The sequence below is a fragment of the Nannospalax galili genome, unplaced genomic scaffold (assembly GCF_000622305.1).
Source record: "Nannospalax galili isolate Female #2095 unplaced genomic scaffold, S.galili_v1.0 scaffold563, whole genome shotgun sequence".
In the NCBI taxonomy this organism is placed as follows: domain Eukaryota; kingdom Metazoa; phylum Chordata; class Mammalia; order Rodentia; family Spalacidae; genus Nannospalax; species Nannospalax galili.
Window position 1 is genome coordinate 1,410,921 of NW_008350459.1, and position 8,769 is coordinate 1,419,689.

Consider the following 8,769-nt stretch of genomic DNA (forward strand, 5'->3'; position numbering starts at 1 on the left):
CCTGTAGCTGCACTGATCTGTATTCCTACAAAGAGTATACAGGGCTCCCTGGTCTCCACATCTTTGACATCACTTGTTATCTCTTGCTTTTTTGATAATGGGCAGGTTTCCTTAAGCTAAGCAGAGTGTGTGTACTAAGCCATAGATACAGCAGCTTGGTTATGAGCATTGTTTCTGGAGTGAACCTGCTCATGTTTGTGTTTTATCCCTTCCAGTTCTTAACTGCGATCCTGGAAATGTTGCTTAGCCTCTCTCTGTCTCAGTTTCTTTCTTTGTAACATGGAGATGATGATTATGATACTTAGAGCAGTTACTACCATATAGATGCTATTAAATAGTTAGTGTATGTACTGAATTCAGTATAATGAAATCATAATCAGTGAAGATATGCTAACTGAATTATGCTTAAGGTGCTAGGGAGATGGCTCAATCAGTAAAGTACTCACCATGCAAACATGAGGATCTGAGGTTGGAGCCCTAGCACCCATGAAAAAAACTAGGCATGGTGGTGCGTATCCCAGTGCTGGGGAGGTGGAGACAGGAGGACCCTTGGTGCTCTTTCCTCTACTAGTCTTGCCAAATCGGTGAGCGCCACATTCAATGAGAGAGCCTGTCTAAAAAAAATAAAGTGGAGAGTGATAGAGGACACAGCCAACATTGACCTCAGGCCTTCACACACACACACACACACACACACACACACACACACACACACACGTCTCACACACAAACTTTAAGAAATGGTGAACTATTGGAGAAGACTTTTGACCTTTGCATATTTGGAAGGTGTGCTTTTGTTGTCCACTTGAAACACCTGATTAGAGGAAACCTCAACTGAGGAATTATCTCCATTCGATTGGCCTATCACCATGTCTCTAGGGCATTTTCTTGATTGTTGAGTGATGTGGGAGGGCCCTACCCACTGTGGGCAGTGCCACTTCTGGGCAGGAGGTCCTGGGTTGTATAAGAAAGCAGGCAGAGCATGGGCCAGGAGAGCAAGCCAGTAAGAAGTATTCCTTCAAGGTCTGTGCTCCAGGTTCCTGCCTTGAGTTGACTTCCCTCAAGGATGAACTGTGCTGTAAACCAAATAAATCCTTTCCTCCCTAAGATGATTTTGGTCAGTGTTTTTGTTACAGGAATACGAAAGCAAACTAGGACAGAAGGCTTCCAAGTGTCTAAATGATAATCAGAGATAATGACCTCTCATTTAAGATGAACCCAATCATCCATGTGCTAGTTAAAACGAAGTTTTTTTTTCTTTTTCTTTCTGGATTTTCCAGATTTACTGGTAGTGTCTTCCTAAATGCACTAAAGAATCAAGTGATTTTTCAGACAATGACTCCTATTTCCTGATTTAGGCTTTTCATTGTTTCTTAAGCCTTTTTGACCTCTATACTTTGGTCTTCTTTTTAGACATAGCTCATTAAGGTAACCTCAGATAGATTACCATATTAATCTACCAACTGTGCTTTGGTTTTAAACAGAGAGGTTGCTGAAGTTAATCAAACTTACAGACCTAAATATACAAGGGGAGCGATCACTGTTACATTCTTTATTAGTTCTGTTTTGCTTCAAGAAACTGTTGTTCAATTCAGGGAAAAATGTATTAGATCAATTATAAGGGAACAATGGGCCTGGGACTACAGCTCAGTGCTTACTTAGTGTGCAGGAAGCTCTGGGTTCAAACATCAGTAAAATACATGCACATACACACACACGCAACACACATGCACACACACAAAGAACGAAAAAAGTAAAAAAAACCCAAACAACCCAATATATTCCTTTGTTCCTTTTTTTGAAGACTACATAAAAAGAAACATTTAAACCAATCAAATATTAGATCGATTTAAATGTTTCTTTTTTCTTTTTTTAATTAATTAATAAAATTTTATGTGTATTTATGTATTGCCTGTATGTAGGTAAGTGCACCCATGTGGTGCAATGCCCATGGAGGTCAGAAGAGGCTGTCGGATCCGCTGGGACTGGAGTTATGGACAGTTGTTAGTTGCCATGTGGGTGCTGGGATTCGAACCCAGGCCTTCTGCAAGAAAAGCCAGTGTTTTTAACTGCTGAGCCATTTCTCCAGCCCCAGTTTCTTTTCTTTTCAAATTGTGTATTGCTTATAATTTTAGACATAGCAAATGAAGGAAATGATTAAATTGTTCCGATGACAATTAACTGTTCCAGTTTGGGGTTTCAGTAATTTCTCTAATGGTTCATGATTACTTTGTATTTATAACAAAGTTTATGTGTGTTACACAAAGGTCACTATTTAATACCTCAGGGCCATTTTATCTCACAATACAGGGTGAAGATCTATTAGAGCCTCTAGATGCTGATGTGATTGCGATTATATGACATTATAACAGAAGGTGAAGTGTATATGCAATATGCAGATATGCTTTACTGAGTCTGTTCTTGAGTCTATGGTGATGAAAGGCACATGCTAGGATAATTATATTAATTTGACTTTAACTTTTATTTTGACTAAAAAATATTATGAAAGAGGCTTGAGAGATGACTCAGTAGTTAAGTGTACTTGCTGCGCTTCCAGAGGATCTGAGCTTGGTTCCCTGCACCCACTTTCGGTGGCTCACAACCACCTATAACTACAGGTCCAGAGGATATGACATCTTTTTTACTCTGAGGGTTCTCATATACACATGGCATATACATATACAGACACACAGACAGACAGACAGACACACACACATACACACAAATAAATAAAAAGAAATCTCAAAAAATATTATAAGTGAAGACAGTATGTTGCAATTCCAACATAAAATCTGGGACGTAAAGAATGGGAGAGTAGGCAGGGATGCCACGTTATGGTGGTGCCTGAACAAAGACAGTTTGACTCTTAGTATCCATTAAAACCAAGAGTGAGTATGATTTGTTTTGAGAACTTGTTCCTTCTGAGTTCTCTTAGAACTGTTTCTTGAACAAAGGACTTGCTCTGTGTTTATTGAAATACTACATCCAGCAGGAAATGGAAAAGTATAAGGGGAATCTTGTTTTTTTTTAAAAAAAAATACTTTATTGAGAATTTCATACAGGGATATAAGCATATAAGGTGTCTTGATCAAATCCATGCCCACTCCCTCCCCTCCAACTCCTCCCATATCTCCCCATCACTTTTTTCTGATAACTTCATGTACTCTTTCTTTTTCTTTTAATGGGGCTTTTTGCTACTCTAACATTTCCCCCTCTGAAGAGGTAACCCTAAAATCTTTTAAGGATTAGATAAGAGCTCCCAAATACTTTTGACATCTTTGGCCTTTGGAATGAAGTATGTTGCTAAGAAGCCCAAGGACATTTTGACTTGTAGCCAAGAAGCTGGCAACTTTTCTTCGGGGTCTTTTTATACTAACTACCTAGCCGATTCCTTGTTTTATTATAGAAGGATTTGTCCTTTCTGGTCTCTACTGGCTCTGAACAGCACATACCACCACACACAGATATTATCAATCTAATCCTGTTATTTGAAGCACAATTGGGGTAATTCATTGCTTTCAACAATATTTACTGCTTTTAGCACAGATATTTTTCACAAAACACACACACACACACACACACACACACACACACACACACATCCCATTCTGGTTCAGGGGTAAGGAAGGTCATGAAAGATTAAAGCTGTACATTTAGCTTACAAGAAGAGCCCAAGGCTTAGTAAGCTTGTTTACAATGTAAATTTCGCAGGAATTCTGGGCTTAGAATGTTTGGTGCTAATCTAGGCTCTGCCCTTACCAGCGGTGTGGTATTGGGCAAGTTACTTATAGCCTTGGATGTCTAATCTGCAAAGTACAATTAATTTTGGACTGTGGCATCAGTGAGGGTTCTTTAGATAAACAGAGTCAATAGAAGGAATGCATGTTATGAAAATAGATTTGCTAGACTGACTTATACGGGAGGAGCTGGCTAGTCTACCTATGGCTGTGTGTGTGCTAGAGAGGCTGAGAATGCAATAGTTGCTCAGTCCACAAAGCAGGGTGTCTCAGCAGGATTAGTTTGGTGCTAAAGGCCTGGAGGATTCCTAGAGGGTGGCTGATCGTCAGTCCATGTTGGAAGGCTGGAGAAGCTGGGTTCCAATACTAGCAAAGAATGGACGCAGCGGCAGTGACAGGGTAGGCACACTCACCAGCAAGGAACAAAGGAAGGCAAGTGAGAGCTGCCCTGCCTTTCCCTCACATCTATCTGGGCCACTGTAGGAAGGTGCTAGCCACTCTGGAGAGGGTTTCTCCACTAGTTAATCCTTCCGGGAACTGCTCTCACAGACCCACCAGAGGCTGCCACTTAGTTGATTCCAGATCTAATCAAGTTGACAATCAAGACTGACCATCATGGGACTGGAGAAATGGCTCATTGGTTAAGAGCACTTGCTGTTCTTCCAGAGGATCTGATGTTTCCCAGCACCCACATGGCAGCAACATCCATCAGTAACTCCAATTCCAGGGGATCTGATGCCCTCTTCTGGCCCCTGCATTATGCACACACATGATACATTTACATGCATGTAGGCAAAATATTCATAAACATAAAATAATAATAAATAAAAATATTTTAAAAACATTTTATTTATTATTTTTATTTTATGTGTATGAGTATATTGCCTGCATGTATGTGAGTGCACCCGTGTTGTGCAATGCCACGCCACCATGGCAAGCATGTTTTAAAGGTATTTTATTACTATTTTTATTTTATGTGTATGAGTGTATTGCTTGTATGTGTGTGAGTGCACCCGTGTTGTGCAGTGATGCAGGGGTCAGAAGAGGGCTTCGGATTCCCCCAGAACTGGAGTTAAGGATGGTTTGTAGCTGCCATGTGGGTGCTGTGAATTGAATCTGAGTCCTCTGCAAGAGCAGTCAGTGCTCTTAACCACTGAGCCATCTCTCTAGCCCCATAAATAAAAACATTTTAAAAAGACCAATGTCATGGCTACTATAGAATTTTAAAGAGTATATATAACTTGCTAGAGCAATTCCTAGCACAGAGAAAGTGCTTTAAGAGAATTTGTTATTGAGTTTCTAGTGTAAACCATGACTTCCTAGGCTGTTCATACCATTTTTGTATACCCTAGTCATCAACATCGTCATCTGAAAAAATATACATACACGTTTTGGTTACTGAATTGTTTTAAAATGTGCACAAATCTAAGGTTTAAAAATCTCTTGTCCTTCCAGTCATTTCAATGGTAGGTGAATTGAAAGTGTGATGGTAGGATGCTCTGTACCCCGAGAGCTCTCAGATAGTGAATGCGCAGGGAACATCGGGACAGACACTGTGAGCATCACCAATATATTGGGGGTGGCTGCAAGAGTTTTTTTAATGAATGAATCACTGATTAGGCAAATGGGCTGTGGGAGGAAAGCTCTGAATGCATTTTCTCTTACTACAGGAATGTCTCAGAGAGGTAAATGCTCAGACCACTGTTCTGTTCCTGAAAGATGCTTACTAATCTCCATAGGATCTTATGAGATCGTGGTGGGACAGTGCTTCTAAAACAATTTTTGGTTCTGTTGAGATGTATTTCACATAATTTAAAAGTCACCCACTTAATTTGTAAAATGCACAGAGCTGTGCAACTGCTACTAGAATCTGATTTAGAACACTCTCAGCTTCTTTCTGTCTCTATGGAATCATTTCTTGAACACTCTGTGGACACGGAACAATGCAATGCGTGGCTTTTTGGATCATGTTTTCAAGGGTCCTTCACGCTGTGGCAAGTACTAGCGTTTTGATTTTTATTGTCAAGTAAGATCTGATGTGTAAATGTATGTCGTATTTTGTTTGTACATTTATGAGCTGGGAAACATTCGACTTCCCAACATTTGGCTATTATACATAATACTGTGCTGAATATTTGTATACAGGATTTTGTGTGGACATGCAGTTTTGATTCTCTTGGGTATAGACATGGGGTGAAATTGCTGAGTCATACAGTTGCTTTTTAAATTTATTTATTTTTATTTTATGTGCATGAGTGTTTTGCCTCCATGCATGTAAGTGTACCACATGCATACAATGCCTGCAGAGGCCAGAAGTGGGCTTTGGATGCCTTCAAACTGGAGGTTTGGTTATTTGTCAGGTGGGCACTGGGAACTGAACCTGAGTCCTCTGTAAGAGCAGCCAGTGCTCTTAAGTGCTGAGCCATTTCTCTAGCTCCATTAAGTCTTTAAAAAACTTTTATTTATGTGTGTGTGTTTCTGTGTGTGTATGTACATGTGCATACAGGTGCCAGTGGAGGCCAAAAGAAGTCATTAGATCCCCTGGAGCTGGAGTTACAAGTAGGTGTTATGACCCTAACTTGGCTCCTCTGGAACAGCAGCAAACACTCTTGACTGCTGAGCTCTGTCTCCATCCCTCATCTGGCAGATGTCTACTTAGCACCCTGAAGAGCTGCCACATGGCTGCGTGGTTTTGCACTCTCATCAGCAGATGTGGGAGGTTTCCCTTCTTCTGCATCCACATGAATACTTGCTGTTCTCTGTCTTGTTAAGGTGAATTGGAAGTGGGCAGACTATTCGTTTTACAGAAAAAAGTGCCATATTAATGAAGCAAAAATAAAACTGGATGTGTACAGAAGCACTGTCTAGGCTGGGACTGCCTCCTAGACTTCCAGTTTTCCTACAGGTCTTTTAAAGTGTCTTTACACTTATGGTGTATCCTTACACATCTATATAAAAATATTCATCTAGAGTATACATCTCTCATCATCCTCTTTCCTTAATAGAATACCTATGGCTGATGGAAGAATAGGTTGATCTGTCTCATTCTTTTTTTTCTTTGTAGCAGAGTATTCTATTATGAGAATGTACCATAATTGTACACTTAAGGTATATTGATTGGTCCTGATATTTTGCACTAATACACAATGCTCCTATGAACATTCACAAACTAACATTTGCGAAAACATGCACAGAGAAATAAGTTCTATGCCAATGTACTACCTGTAGCCAGGGAAGAGAACACTAATGTTAAACCTACTCTCTCCAAATCAATGCCACCTGCTGTCAGATGCGCCCACGTCAGCCCATGGCAGAAGTGAAATACAGTGCTGTGAACATGAATTTATCACATAAAAAGAAAATCAAGTATATGTTATTATAACACTTGAACTTTGACTTCACGAATGTCTTGAAGTTGAATTCCAGGTAATATGGTGGAAGTTCTCAAATTTACCAGCAAACATTCAGTAGAGTTGGCTGACTCATTCATTCAACTGACATTGCATGAGCTCTTACTGCATGCCAGGCAGAGGTTTAAGTACTGAAAAAGGGTGAATAACAAACACATATTGCCTTCAAGTAGCAAGGGAGACACATGTAATAATCAAAGTGTGTATTATACATGGAATAAGCTCTGTATATTAATTAGGTCTCAGGCTATATTATTGGGAAAAAAATCCAAATTCTTTTCTTCAGAAAGGAAAACTTGTGGATTTGGGGAAGGAGTGGACCATGACTCTATAAATCCTACATAAATATTCAGATATTGCACATTTGATAACAACAAAACTTATCTGAAGAGGTCTTGTTTTAGGGTTAGTTATACAGACTTTAAAGAAAATCAAGACTGATTCTCACCCTTAAAGAAAACCGCTTTGGAAAGCTTGGCAAAATTAGCCCAAGTCAAGAGTCAGTTTTTTCCATTTTAGTCAGAAACATGAGTTATATATCAAGTTGTAGTTATTAAAATCTACAGGGAAATCCCTTCTGGTTGCAAGGCAATTTCAAGGGGTAGCCATGCTACTCTGAGTGCAGGGGAAACATGGACTGGGGCTCTCAGTCCTGGAGGTAGATGGAAGGGCAGCTGGATGTGCTACTGTGGTGATTTTATTACTACAGGAACAGAGAACCTGATGGACAGATCTTGCAAATACTGAGCTTCTGCTCTCATTGAGGAACAAGTTCTGCTAGAGACCTCCAAGTAAGCAGTGAATAATATTATTCCATAGAAAATATTTTTTACTTTATTTATTTATTGCATGTGTGCACACGCGTATGTGTGGTGCGTATGTGTGTGCACAGGCATTAGGGGACAACCGGTAGGATTTGATTCTTTCCTCCCATGTGGGTCTGGGGAATCAAGCTTAGGTCATCTGGTTTAGCAGCCAGTGCCTTGACCCACTGAGCCATCTCACCAGCTTTCCATATAAAATCTTTTGTCAATGTAATAAATCTAATTCCTATGATCATGTAATAAATCCTATAGGATAAAATTTGGGATTTGTGCATGATGCCATGTGGCTTGACTGCTATGCTAGTTTTCTGTTGCTATGAAAAATACCCGAGATAAACCAACTTCAAAAAAGGAAAGGCTTACTTGGCTTATGATTTTGGCACAGGTTTGTCTGTTCACTTTACTCTGGGCCTGTGTTATGCAGGGCATCATGGGGAAGAACTTTGTGGAAGAGACCTGTTCAGCTCATGTAAAGCAGGAACAAGAAGAGTCACAAGAAAAGACTGAGGTTCTGATATCCCCTTAAGACATGTCCCCAGTGGCCTAAATTCCTCCCACTAAGCTCTACCTATCAAAAGTCCCCCGTGCCCCCCAATAACACTACAACCTGGGAATCAAGCCTTTAGCATATAGGTCTTTGGGGGCACATTTAAGATCCAAATCAACAGCTACTTAAAGATCCCTCTCCCAGCAGCAATCAGCTTTACTTTTATAAAAGAAATGACAGAGGAGAGATGAGAGTAGATGGGTGTTGTCCTAGTTTGTTTCTCCATTGCTGTGACAAAATACTCTGACCAA